Source organism: Schistocerca americana, chromosome 4 (genome assembly GCF_021461395.2).
Source record: "Schistocerca americana isolate TAMUIC-IGC-003095 chromosome 4, iqSchAmer2.1, whole genome shotgun sequence".
Classification (NCBI taxonomy): domain Eukaryota; kingdom Metazoa; phylum Arthropoda; class Insecta; order Orthoptera; family Acrididae; genus Schistocerca; species Schistocerca americana.
Genome location: NC_060122.1, coordinates 474,769,890 through 474,784,878, shown reverse-complemented (window position 1 = coordinate 474,784,878; position 14,989 = coordinate 474,769,890). Strand labels below are relative to the sequence as shown.

Sequence of the window (14,989 nt, the reverse complement as noted above, 5' to 3'; positions counted from 1 at the left end):
CGTTAAATGGGGGAAGTTCAATTATAACCATCAGGTACATTGTCCGCACAGTCGAGCGTATACGACACTCACATTTCATTGACTCATTTTGCAGAAACGCTAATATTTCATCTGCCAGTTCTTTCTCACATTGTGAAATTCCTTGGATTCCTTTCTGAAGAAATGACAACTTCATTATATCTACGACAATAGTTGCTGAAGTGTTTGCTTTGTTTATCGTTGCCATTGCCCTGTTTCGTGTCAACGCCACTGTAGCACAGTGTTGAGTTACTCGTCAAGTAAGCAGTTCATCTACGCCCCACAACCTAGTGATGTGCCCATCATTCTATACCTTCATTCCGTTCCCTTGATGTCAGTAGCAGCCAATATTGTGTCTGTGTGGTACATAATATCTGGGCATCGAATGCTGTAAATATCATTGCCCTTTTGCGACCTCGCATTCACGGGATTCCTTGTAAGTCAACATGTGTCAGAAACCGTGAAGAAAACAGCTCGTTTCACCAATTTTTAACGAATGGCGCAGCTAATATCGTGCGCGGTCACAACTGCAGTAAGGAAGTTAATGAAGTGCTGTGCAGTTTTCAAAAATGCAAGGGCAAAAAGTCTCTCTTTTTATAGGGTGACATAAAATGCTTCTTTGGCTGCTTGAATGTTCCACGATGCTACTCCAGGAGAGTATAAAAATGAATGTGCGCACCGGAAAATAATAAACGCTAAAATGATGATTTGGCCCTGTCTGACTACCCCCTGAAGTAGATCTTAGGATCTCTTAATGATCTTTTCTACATATAAATTACAATCTAAACATAAATGAATGATGAAGGCAACTAATACTACTAAATGATAAACGTTGTTGTTCAATATATTTTTATTATAAATTAAAATCAACACTTTAAGTATAATTGACTGTATTTCCTAACTGAAATTATTAATCAATTGCCTAACTCTGCCGCTTATTATGACTGCGCGGTCCAATATTAGTAACGCGAAATGACTGACGTCATCAACGTACCAAACACTAGAAGACACTGCTTTCAAAGATGATCTACCGTGGTGTGGAACCTCAGTAGAAATAAGCTAACATGACCACAGCTGTTTAGCTTTTATAGCCCTAAGAAGCCGAAGCAATTTGCGATATCACAGTTTGTACTACATCCAGTGAGTCGAAGTAATGGTTATCGTACTCGTCTGCGACGATGAAAGAACTCCAGCCACAAATAAACTCTTTCAAACACTAGCACGGCAGAAGGCAGTCCTCTGACTAATATACTCTAATACTCTCTTCTCCTCTCTGTGATCTACAGACGAGAAACGCGAACTCCCAGCCACAAGGACGGAGTTCAGATTACGTCTCAACGTAAGTAGAGGCAGAAGAAGTGCTCTCAATTACTGAATGCTGCTTACTCAACGACGACTTACAACCAGGAGGTGAAGTCCAAAATCGTATAGGTTCGCAACAGTACAGTGCCTAACTGTTCTAACTCTATACTCTCCTGAGAGCAAAGACAGCAAGTTCGTCTGTACCAGCAAAGCTGATACCGAGCAACCGTCACACACGGGCGCTCGCAATAGAAGACCTCGTCTCTCCACCGCTGTCTTCCTAGCAAGGCTTAGCTCCCAAGCCTCGTAATTCCGAAAACGAATCATATTCCCGAAACCACGGAGTATCTCTCTCTCTACATATTCTTCCGAACGCTGATCAACCGTATTTTAGTCTCTAGTCGTCCAGCGTGGAAATTTTGCAAGGAAAACCCTCTACTCGTACAATGGTACGCTTCTGAGTAAAAATCCTTGGAAATAACCCAGCCTGTGTGTTTTCTCAGGTGCCGCTTCTTCGTTCCTCTCACCTGCGTCCCACATTTGCAGAGTTCCCGGTCATCCTTCCGGTCCTCCTACAATAGCGGCCGGCCGTGACCCTACTGTGCCCCAGAGCTCACGTGCCACGACGTCGTCTTGCTACTTCCTGTTTTCAAGAAGGACCAACACATATGTGGGCCTTCCACCCAGAGCTTGAGTTCTGCCCTCCATTTCATCTCCACTGGCGTTCCAACATCTACTAGTATAGGCAATCATTCAGTACGTCGTTCTGTTAATAAAGACACTCTGTCACCTTTCATGCATTAAGGGAATGTCAGTCTCCTTTAAAAACTCACATATACGATGTACAACCTATCAAATGGTACCTAATTGTGGTTGTAGTTCACGGCAAAGTATGTTGATGAGTTCTTGTAAGGTGTGAAATTATAGCCACCTTACAATGTGTTAACTTGCCTAGCGTAGTATCTACCATATATTTCTAGACAGCCTAAATAGTACCTACCACTTCTCTACAATGCACGAGCAAACGACATCAGAATTTTTATGCGGAAACGCTTTCATGGCAACAAGTTTAATTTAATGTGCTCAGTGATATTGGAAAAACATAATTAATGTGATTTCTATGTAATCTTTTCAAAATACAAAGGAAAAAATACTTGAAACTTTAATATAACATGAACTATCCTTTGATTCCTTAATTCTGTTAATATTCGTTATTTACTGCCTGACATGTACTTCCTGATAACCTCAAAAGAATTTACCACTTTTCTTTAATGGCAGGCTGGAAAGTCCAAGCAAATACGGCGTCGAAATTTTTATGAATAAATGTCTCTAAGTCTAAGTAAATAGTATAAACTCTAAAGGAAATTTGTTATAGTGCAGGAAGAGGAAATCGTTCTTTTTGAGCATCCGTCCACTGTTCTCTTTGACTGTAATGTAATTTGCGTGCACAATCAGATTTTTTCGTATTAATAAAGTGGATCTTTGGCAGGACAACCTCTGCTTATCCATCTACAGATATATACTGTATTTTGGAAAAATATCTATGTTCAAATCGAAGATCAGACATTAACTTCAGCTGCTCTTTGTTTTTCATCGGTATATTTCAATAAGGGTGCCGCAGAATTTTCATATCTCAATAGAAAGATCATCGATCACTGTTACGTTGCCAATGTACTTCTTACAAACGCATCACTTGAAATAAAAAGTAGTGATGATCGATTAGCCACATCACTTCTTGTTACTCAGTACATTTTCATATCACAAATGAGTTCCGTGACAACCTTCGACAGTATTTGACAGCATCAAAATTACCTACACGTTATTAAAAGAAATTCCAACCGCGGCCAGAATCGAACCTATAACTTTCGGCTTACCAACCCAACGCACTTGCCATTACGCTACAGTAGAATCAGTGACCACTCCCCTTTTAGAAATTTAGATAACTACAGAAAACGAATGTTGTGCATGCAGTCTTCAAACGTTTAAAATTCAAACAGTACACCATTTAATAGAAAAATAATTGTAAATATTCATGCACTAACATAATTCCCCTATTTTGTCTACACTGATAATTAATACAGCTTCATAACTGTACGAAGAAGCACGAAAAAGCTTCGAGCGATAAAGCAGCCAACATTATCTTGTGGAACTGCAGACTAGGTTCAGGTTCGTAAAAACACGCGCAAAGGTTTGAGTCAATCATGACTCTTACATGTCATAGTTAGGTTTGTGAATCAATAATAATATTTTTAATGTTTCATTTCAAATTATGCTTTTGTAAGAGTTCACTATCAACTTATTTTTGCGCGCAGAGAATGTGTTACAGAAGCAACTTCTACTGTGCGCTGTATGTTGGCGGCCTTGGCAGCGCGCAGCGCACGCAACGTCATATCGGATGACGTGAGTGCATGGAGGTGCAGCGCAGAAGCTTGCGTAATGTTTACAAATGTGTCGGAGCGGTGGGTTATCGGAATACTTCTACGTGCATTGTAGGTTACAACTAGTATTTATGAAGTCGTACAGAAGTGGCACGAAGCGCAAGAGCATAGAACCAACGCATTGAAGCATTTATTCCCGCAGTCCAGTTCACATCAACCACAGGTAAAATTAAACATGAAAAAAGACGAATATATGCAAAATTGAACATATTCATTAATTCATTTACGTTAAGTGTTTTCTTGAAGAAATATTCTTTGTATACATAGTTAATTTCTGTTATTCAATAGTCAGTGTTCGATATTAAATAGGTAATAGGTGACAAATGAGGTTTTTATTTATTTGGACAGAAACGCAGACTGCGGTTTATTTCTACCGAGCAATTGAGTGCTCCGTCTTTTGACTCTTCTTTGTCACCCTGCAGGACTGTACGTGTGAAGTGCCTTAGAGATAATAAACTGTTAAGTCATATTGGTACATTTCCTTCGTAGCTTTTCGTAACTGTCAAGGTTATACGCATGATGCCGTGTATTAAGCAACTGTACCATGACTACAGATGTGTTTTGTAGTTTGTGTATATATTTCATTTTCGAAGAAGTGGAATTCACATGATTTGCCCTTGAACCTGACATTTCCATGTATTGATCACGCCTCAGGATGTGCTTTAGCTGCTGCTTTATGAAACCACTACAGAAATGGTTGAACATCGAGTTGCCAAATTCGTGTTTTTCTTTTTCACGCAATTACATAATTTATTCTTAGAATACGTGTAGGAAGCTGAATAACATGTCAGTGAAACTGCAGTAAAGTTGCATGAACACTTCACGCTAAAATTGCTTTCATTTTTGCTTAATGTCTGTTTTCGTTCCCAACAAACTATAATGGGTATTTATTTATTTATTTATTTATTTGTTTTTATTTATTTATTCTTCGACCGTGCAGCACAATAGCGTCGGGCACATCACACATATTACAGGAATCCACATTCACCATTGCAACACGAAAGAGATCCACTGCAGATCTACGTGTTCCGTGCCGCAAGATAGGATTAAGCGAAGGTAGATCTTGGCCATGGTCTTACCATTGGAACAATCGCAGTATCCACATAACGACTAGTGAAAAACTGTATAAAATCCATATCAGGATAACTGGACAAGGTACGAATCCCTCTCCTCCCGACTGTCAGTACAGTGAATTAATCCTGGCTCAGGGCACGCAAAAGCATTAGCCGTTGGTTTAAGCAATTTAAACAGACTGAAAGTGCGTGCAAAGAAAAATACCACAGGCCGATCGCGTGTGTCAGAGGATGATGTCCGACGGATTCAAGAAAGTTTTGTGCGCAGAGACAATAAGTCTACCAATCCCCTCCCTCCATCGCCTCCCCCCTTTTTTCTTTTCCTCTCCTCCCCCCTTTTTTCTTTTCCTCTCCTCCCCCCTTTTTCCTTTTCCCCGTCATCGGTCCGGGTCTCCCCCCACCCCCCCTCATCTGTCGCCGTGTCGCCTCTACACTCTACATTCCTGTTTTACGTGAATGTTCAGTGTTGTGCGTCCCTGTCAGTGTTGCGAACAGCAACCATACTGTCGCTAATTGTGTTTTTATCTCATGTGAACAGAAACCAAACTGTCGCCGTGTTTTTTAATTGTTCATGTCTCATTACTGTGTCCGCACCGTCAACGCCGTGTTTTTGTACTCGTATTTTCAGTTCCGCAACTTTCCGCCATTTTACTGTTATTAACAACGTCACCGTTTTATCGCCTTTTTATATTGTTTTGTTTCTCTCCCATTGTTTGTTTAACTTTTTTCTCGGCTGTAGAGCAGCGTATTAAACTGCTGTCAGCCCGCTCCTCCCCAGGTGGGGGGAAATCGAAAATCAATTTAAAAAAAAAAAGTCTTCCAATAGAGCCAGTCAAGAGTTTGGAATACCCCAACCAACTGTGTGGAATGTTCTGAGATTGCGTTTTCTGTACAAGTGCTACCATTGCAACCTGTGCAGGCTCTCAACCCCAATGACAAAGAGAAGCGTCTCTTATTTTGTAGTTATGTGCTAGCAAAGATGTAGGATGATACGTTTCTACAGCGTGTAATTTTTACTGATGAAGCGACATTCCACCTTAGTGGAAATGTCAACAGACATAGTGTTCGCATAAGGGGCTTGGAAAATCCACATTCACTATTGCACCACGCCGTATCCCGTACAAAGGTTTATGGGCCATTTTTCTTTAAGGAAAGAACTGTAATGGGAATCACGTACCAGGACATATTGGAACAATGGCTGTTCCCTAAAGCTATGGAAGATTCCCAGGACTTCATTTTTCAATAGGATGGAGCTCCACCTCATTGGCACTGTAATGTATGAGGCTTTTTGAATGATGCAACATTTAGCAATGTCGGGGCTGTAAGATGTGTAATGGAACACTTCCTAGAGAAAACGCTGCAGGAGCGTCTTTATTGCACCCACAGTATGCCGTCGAGTGATTGTTATCAAGAAGTGCGCGTGACAGCTGCATTATGAGGGCTCGATGAATCAGGCAAAAGTCCTCAGCAGGACTTCACACTTTGCGGGAGATTTTATTTTCTATGCATCTTTACGTGTTTACTGTGCGCTCAGAGCTGCAAACTGCGACGCGACGTGGTAGACGTTCAAATGGCTCTGAGCACTATGGGACTTAACTTCTGAGGTCATCAGTCCCCTAGACTTAGAACTACTTAAACCTAACTAACTTAAGGACATCACACACATCCATGTCCGAAGCAGGACTCGAATCTGCGACCATAGCGGTCGCGCGGTTCGGACTGTAGTGCCCAGAACCGCTCGGCCATTACGGCCGGCCGTTGTAGACGGGAATACTAGAATCACTGTGCAACGCATCTGCGCAAAGCTCCACCAGATTCTTACTGTGGTTTTAATTTTGTGGCCGATCAGAGAGGTAAGAAAAAAAGCCCTCATATCCCCCACCCCCCTACCTTCTTTATTGTGTTCGTAGAAATACTTTGTACGATATATTATGCTCCTATCCTGTGGTTGTAGTTTGCTGCACCCGCAGTAGTCTGTCTGTTCTGAAATGTAGCTTTTAACCATAGCAATGGCAACATATTTTCCACAATGCGGATTACCAAGCGGGAGGAAGTACTTTACGCCCACGCTAATAAAAAAATTTTAAAAAACCAAGTTAGTTAATTAGTCGTTAATATTATTAAAGTGATATTGATTTGCAAGTAGGCTCCAGAATCTGAAAAATATCTTTCAGAACATTCTTAGTGATAACAAAACACTTTCAGTAACGGGTACTACCAACCAGTGGGTACTTCATGTATTTAGGAATTTAAAAATGTGTCATTCGTTTCGTTGACTTTAACTCAAAACATACTTTTTAAAGCAATACTGATGTCCAAGTAAAGTCCAGAGCCAGAAAATAATGACTCTGACAATTATTGGGGAAAGTGTCACCTACTACTAAGACTTAACTTTTTGCGATAAGATTAACTACGAAATGTAAAACTTGTGGAATATGATAGCAGAATTAATTATAAAAACAACTAACATTTTTTATAAAAAAATGAACAAATGTTAACTGACTAGATGTTACTGTTCTGGGGTTTAACACACACCAGCCCATGTGTTTCACAAGATTGTCATAAACTGGAGCATATTTTGTGCTTGAACGCTTCGGCTGCTTACTTTCACAATTTGTAGAGCGCGTTGTTATGGTTAACGTCAATTTAGATTCTGTTTTCACAGATAGTTTAAGGTAAAAAAAAAGGTTCAAATGGCTCTGAGCACTATGGTACTTAACATCTGAGGTCATCAGTCCCCTAGAACTTGCAGCTACTTAAACCTAACTAACCTAAGGACATCACACACATCCATGTCCGAGGCAGGATTCGAACCTGCGACCGTAGCGGTCGCGCGGTTCCAGCCAAGTGCCTAGAACCGCTCGGCCACAACGGCCGGCTAGGTTAAGGTAAGTTAAAATGTAAATGCAGTACTGTTTCAAACACTGGATCTAATATGAAGAGAATTTCTAAAGAAACTATGACTTCATATGATAGAAAGTCACGTCCAGCCCAAAGCAGAGTCCTCAAGTAGATTGCCAAAAGCTCTTCAAATGAGGCTGAAAAGAAAAATAGAACAAATTACAATGAAGCAGCCCCTAAAAATGTCATCACGAAGCAGGTGCGTGATATGTCCTGCACAGGAAAACTGAGCTTCGGTGCCGTACCTGCAGTAAAATTTTATGCTTAGAACACCTTGTTCCAACGAGTAGACACTGAATGAACATCGTTTGCTCCAAATATTACATGAAAGTACACTTTAAAATTAAACTGTAAATATTTCTCTATTTTTTACAATGTGAACATTACGATCGGAAACTACAAAACTTTTCAGAACAGTATGGCAAAATCCTGCGGAAAAATCTAAACTTTCTGCAATTGATGTGTGTTGTCAGTATTAATTAACAATGTTTTCCCCAATATTCGCAACAAAAAAATAATTTTGTTTTCGAATAAAATATTTTATATGTCGTTATTCCATCACTCTAATACTGTAAAATTAGTTGCCCACAGTAACGGAAGTTTGTTCTGTTAAGGGGCCATGGAAAGTGTACATACCATCAAAGCCTGACGTCCAGTTGTAAAACGTTATACTAGGTGTATAAAGACTGCTAAGTTTCCGTTCGTGCGACGACAACGGTTGTCACTTGTGAAGTTCGAACACATTGCTTTATTTCTGCAGTACAGTGTATGCTCTCGTGACTGCTACACGTATATTGAGGGATAAGGTACGTAGCGAGTCAGTTTCTAAAAGTGTTCGGCATCATCAAGAAAATTTCGGAGGTTGTGTGGCCACCCATAACTCACAAAGGAGCTGTGGGAAGAACGCTTACCACCATAGTTTCAGGTCCTAAATCGCGAAAATTAAATTATAATAAATTACATGTAGACAATTGATCATAATTCTATATGATACAGAAATTAACTTCATTGTGCCTCTATAAAAATGTGCCGGCGAAAGGGTTAATGTATGGTTTACTGAATTTTGGCACCTTGAAATGAGTTACATTTGGCGCAATTCGATATCCTGCAAACCCCCATTTCATCCAAACCAACACCCACAAAACGCTTTACTGCCTGTCGCTAGATGCGGATTCTTGACTCCTTATATGAGGGAAATCCATTTGCAGATAACTTTTCATCACTCAACAAGATACTGCAGAAAAAATTTCTTGTGATCCAAGGCTTCTGAAAGATAGCTTACTTACTTGTGACAGTCACACGCTTTCATTTGCGTTCTACCGAGTATTTCAATACAGAAACGTTTAAAAAAGTATATATTTTCATGAAGTATTTTTTCCATAATAATAATACTGCGAATACTGTTATACTCAAGAGATGTTAATAAGTCGTGTTGAATACTGTAGTAATTTCCATACTGTTCAATTTTTAATCTCATCAATTCATTAAAATGTAAATGTTGTAGCAAAAACATTATTTTAATTAAATACTAAACCTTCAAGCTTTTTAATTTGAAAACTGCTGTATCCTGCACCAAAGGTTCAGCCTAGGAGTCTATAAATACGGCACTGGATGTGACTCATTGAGGCCATAGTAAAACGTTACAACAATTCGTGAAGTATACAGCCTAACAAACGAATGTGTGCTCTGACAGATAGATGCCATTCTTGTCAGATGACTAAAAATGGAGAGGTGGGATTGGTACATAGTGTTACAGTCTCTGTAGACCATCCTGGTTCCTACTGCCTGCTAGCAGGAAATCCAGCTTTGATGGTGGGCAATAGGCAGAAAGGGTTTGAAAGACATGCTCATTAGGTTTTCATAAAGTTTTCACATGAAGTGTTTGTCATGGTTTAACTCTGTTTCACAATTGTTTCCTACTGCCATTACTGTGCAACCGGTGGTCAGTTAGACAATTTTACTGCTGACAGTGATATGAAACAGGTCAGTGCGTAAGAAAACGTTGACTGGAGCCCGCGGAGGATACAGTGGCCTATGTGCAGTGACCAGTTTACGTGTGCTAAGTGAGTTCATTCGTTTGCTCAGAAGGGGAGGCCGAAGCCATTTGCCCGCTTTCGGCCTGTGGGTGAACCGCTGCGATGACCGAATCGATCACGCCTTGGACTCTTCCTCAGACGATTATACAGAAACTATCCTGCAAAAAGACAATAAAAATCCTTTTTGCACTACTTATAGCTTTGAGTGTCAGCTTCGTGATGACGGTGCCCATCATTTCGTTAATGGTGATAGTTACTGTTATATTTGCACTTTGCACTAAATTGGAAAAAGCTTGCAACGAATATGATTTTGCGTTTGGTGCATATTACAGAATATGTTGCTGAATATGAAATTTAGCTAACACATTGAATTTTTCTTCAGACTTTGATGGAGATCACTGTCACCAACCTCGAGAAAATTGATCTGATGTAACGTACTCATTTGCGATTATGCGCACCGGCGATAAAGCCAGAATGAAATATCCGCAACCTCCACCATATTTCATAAATGGTTTGAGATACCAAAATCAGATTTAGACAAATGACAACAAGCAAACAGAGTATTTTGCCATATGTTTGTTTTACGAAACGTCGTTATCTTCCGCATTATGCCACAAACCACAGACTTTTTGATGAAAGACGCAATTTGTAAGAGCCATCGACAGCTGGTGGAACCTTACTTTTCCTCCCTTCCTCCCTTAATAAAATTAATAGACCAATGTTTCAGAATTCTCTTGCAATTGCATCTGCATACAATTTTTGTGATATGATCCTGTGTAAACACTTCTATGTTTTGCCATGAGAAGCTAATCTTAACATGGCGACAATAGAAATGTAGATGTTATTGAAAATTCGCCACTCATGACATTTGTCTGTAAGTTACAAATGGCTAACAAGCCAAGTGAAAATAAATAGCTGCCTTGGTTGTATTTTCGATGGAATTCTTTTCAGATACTAAAGAAAGCAGAGATGACACTAGATCTTTCTGGATGGTCACCATGCAAGAGTGGGTGTGGAGGGACTCCACGTAATATTGGCCAAAGATGTGAGTTTTGAGAGACACTTCGATTTCCACTCAAGCTCTCAGCATTTCCCCTACAGCGCCTGCCCGCAACCCTCGCGGTTATCGCTCTCCCCATGCTTGCATTGCCGACTGCGCATTTTACGGCCACGTTATTTGTGCGCAGTATACCCTTGCTGTAGGCCTAAAGGTAAATGTCTGATGTTTCATGAAGCGAGGTAGGAAGTGCACTGATAGCATTTTGCACTCCGTCTTCAAGCAACAAGTGGCCCAGCGGGACCATCCGACCGCCGTGTCATCCTCAGGTGATGATGGGGATATGAGGGGCGTGTGGTCAGAGCACCGCTCTCCCGGTCATTATGATGGTTTTCCTTGACCGAAGCCGCTACTGGTCGGTCGAGTAGCTCCTCAATTGGCATCACGAGGCTGAGTGCACCTCGGAAAATAGTAACAGCGCATGGCGGCCCAGATGGTCACCCATCCAAGTGCTGGCCACGCCCGACAGCGCTTAACTTTGGTTATCTGACGGGAACCGGTGTATCCACTGCGGCAAGGCCGTTGCCGATAGCATTGTGAGTCGAAAAATTTGTTTTCGAGTAAAATCTGAAGGATTTTATCTGGATGGTTGGGAGAGGGAGAGTTGCAATTAATGTTGTCCAATGTGAGCATTGAAAATATAGCATGAAGCTCCTGTTATAGCATGGGGGATCTGTTCGGAAGTGTTCGCAGTCCTTTCAAGTGCTTGTCAGCGGCAGAGGTCCACATTTCCGAGCACTCTAAACCGGCGGAGTTATGACAGTGCGTCAAATTGTAAGACGCGCTGCAGTAAGCTTACGTCACTTACTGGAACCGGTTGAGCTGTCACGCTATCTGTACTGGCGAGTACGTTTACGCACGCAGCGCTAGCATGCAGTAGTGTTGAAGGTTATCGTGAAAATCCCACACAGTGACCGTCAGTTTTTTTTCCGCTGCTGACCTTTCGTAATCACTTGCAGTGTACCGGAATAGCTGCGAGAGCTCTATAAGTGACCAACTTCACGAAGTGTTGGTTACCTTAAGTATTGATCTTCCTCATCTGAGCGCGCAGGTGTTTGCTCAGGGTGACTTCGAGTATACTAATGAGTCCAAGTACTGTTCCATCTTCTTCTCTCTGTACCCATCACCTTTGTTTATTTACATATGTTGTACTCTTTCTGCACCGCCCATTCTCGCGTCAACGAAAATGCTTGGGTTTCAAAGTTGGAGTACTAATGTCATTTGGTTTTGACACAACACAGAGTCAGATTGCATTGGTACCAATTACACTTGCCAACAACTTCTTTCTATAACTGGCATGAAAACAGTTATTCTCAATGTTTGCGGGGTGCTGATAGCGAAAATTTTAATGAAAATGCAAGATCAGCTTTCGCTTTGAAGTTAAGAAAACTTTACTTTATTGGATTTGTAAGTGCACGCGTGTATTTACCTTGGTGTTATCCCTCAGAGGAAGCTCATTGAAGGCACAACAGCTTGACTTGCCGTTTGTAGTTTTCTGCCTCTGACTCCCTAATTAGTGACCAACACTAATGGGCTAACATTGATGAACTCACTCTGCCTGGTACCTCACTTCCGCGTCCGAAATTTGCTGGTGGAAATGTCCTCCGTGCTCATCGGTTGCAGCATCACAGTTGTCAACAAAGGAGCCTAAGAGGGAACGTAGGAATTGCAACTTTAAGGGCATGTTGCACCCTAGTCTTCTGTAGTAGTGCAGATGATGTGCACAAGATCCTTACAGTTTTTCTGGCCTCGTTTTATCTAGAAAGTTTGTTGGCCGCTGAACAAAGGCTGCCAAACTAAGTTTCTCATGTCAGAACGCTGTTCAAATGCTGATACCAGTAGACGAAATTAAGAACAACCTTGTGAAACCGAAACGAGAAACAAAATCTGTTCATACACGTGCAGCTAAATACACTGAACTCGGTGGAGACTTTTATGAACTTTATTAGGAATGTATTGTGAAATTGTATGTACACTGTAAAACTTCCTTAACATTGAGCTTGGTTTTTCCGGTTTAATATTAATTCACGTGTCCCAAAGTATTAATAAAAGCAGATTGTCTGACATATGCATACAGTTTCAAAAATGGTTCAAATGGCTCTGAGCACTATGGGACTTAACATTTGTGGACATCAGTCCCCTAGAACTTAGAACTTGTAACACCCCACACGTCACTTATCTGGTTTTGGCGTGTGTTCACCCCAGCTAATTGACTAACAGATCAACAAAGAGTGCAAAACTGCCACAATTTCGGATAGCACAAAGAAAGTAATAAAGCCCTGTGCCTCTTGATTGAACTGCGGTGGCAGTGTTGACATTAATTGATTCAGAATTGATCACTTTTAATTAAAAAGGGGTGCACATTGATGTTATATGCAGCTATTGAACACCAGATACAAAAGTTGAACATAAAATTAATTAAGGAAGTGACTTGGGATTTCAACTACTTGATTGAAAACAAATGCAGTCGATTATCACAAATTTATTTTAACTCACGACCTTCAATCATCACATTACATGACTCTCCTACCAGGCAGTGGTAATAAATTGCGTTTGTGCGGAGTAAAGCTCGATAACTCAAAAGTAATTCCTATCGACTGACCCAGGCGTAATGCGAATTGCGAGAAGAAATCTACAGTAAACGGACCATGAAACCCTCGTGGAAACTTTGCTGACGTGATCCAACAAATTAATCAGTGGCCGGAGCAGGCGCAATATCACCCAATACAGGGTGGCGGAGCGGCGTCGTTGTGTGGACGTCGGCCGACCTCGCGGTGCTGCAAGGCTGCACTCGTCTATTCACTCCTAGATATCTTGCTCAGTGCATAGCTGAACCAAAACTTTCTATCTCCAAGCTCAATCGTTCCATTTGCTAAGTCCTAAACTAGAGAGATGCTCACTCTTTCTCAGGCAAACTGAGTAAAGAACGCCACGTCCGCACTCTAGGCAATCTGGGAACAGAAGACCTCTACTGAGACTTCTGCCAGTCCGCTCGTCACCTTGGTTTCCCCTCCAGCAAAATAACTTATGCCAATTGCGGCGCAAGTCGCATTAATTATGCATCGCTTCCCAGCGCCAACCAATACCTGCTCTGGGAAGTGAACAAATTCCCACAAAATTTCCCTTCCTCTCAACTTCTTCTATCTAGCTCCCCCCAGGCCACCCATCAAGGTTAGCGTCTGCACAAACACCAAGTTTTCCGGAATTCTGACTCCCAGGAGAGTACTTCAAATTCCTTGGTCCTACGTTCCCATCGGAGGCCGGCGTATTTCATGCTGTCGCTCTTCACCTGATTTACTTCAGGCTCTGTGGATCGTGAATTCAGCGTGAAGTTGCTATAGTCACGAACACACATATTTTGACCTCTGTTGAACGCTCCACCGTAGCTTGCGCGGCTATGTCGCATGTTTCACAGAAAATGGGACGACGGCCATTTATCAACAGGTGTACAAGTTCTCTGTCTGTTTCCTGGTACACCAGTATGGAGTCGGGGTCAACAACCCACTCACTGTCACTCATCTTAAGGCAGCTGGAGGCCGCGCACCGTTACCACTTTCTCAGAGCTTGAGCTGCCCTAAGCTGCCTGTTGTCGCTTCCCTTAGCCGCTTCCCTGGCTGGCCACACTCAACTCTAAATGCTTCCCTGGGGTAAACTAGCGTCCAGTAAATCGACTCGTTTCCACAAAGTTTTCATGTTGTGTGAATTACTTTAAAACCATCTCCCGACATTAATTAGTCCACTACATCCATACTATACCCTCTACAAGATGCATTGTGCCTTGTCAGTCATTTTGTTCAGCCCTACTGTTCGCTCAACGTGAGTTAGTTGATCTTTAATGACTTCATGTAAGGGGCATAGTTCCTGCCATCTTACATAGCCCCTCTCTTCCAGTAAATTTTGTAGTACAGGTGATGACTCCTATGGTGTTACCACCTGTGGTATAAAATTAATATCTCCATAACTGGTATTTTTAATCCATTCGCATGAGTAGTTACAGGCGATTGATTACCACTGCCTTCTCTCTGATGCAAACTCCCACTCATTCATAGGGTACCTGCCTTCAATGACTGGATTTACTGTTAAAGATGTGGTCATTATTTAGTCAAATTTTACTTTAATCCCTGCCGATTCCTGAGACAATTATTGGTCAGAGTACTCAAAAGA

At 41.5% G+C, this 14,989-nt stretch overlaps 1 protein-coding gene and 1 pseudogene across 2 annotated transcripts in view; one reads left to right on the top strand and one right to left on the bottom strand.

Annotated features, from left to right (window-relative positions):
• Window positions 1-3,772: 3,772 nt before the first annotated feature.
• The window catches only part of LOC124613215 (constitutive coactivator of peroxisome proliferator-activated receptor gamma-like), a 76,612-nt gene continuing 65,395 nt past the window's right edge, over window positions 3,773-14,989 (top strand). For both annotated transcript variants that reach the window (XM_047141889.1, XM_047141887.1), the window contains exon 1: window positions 3,773-3,921. The gene's annotated coding sequence lies outside the window, so the exon portion shown is untranslated. The remainder of the gene's footprint in view (window positions 3,922-14,989) is intronic.
• LOC124614439 lies at window positions 11,235-11,352 on the bottom strand (annotated as a pseudogene).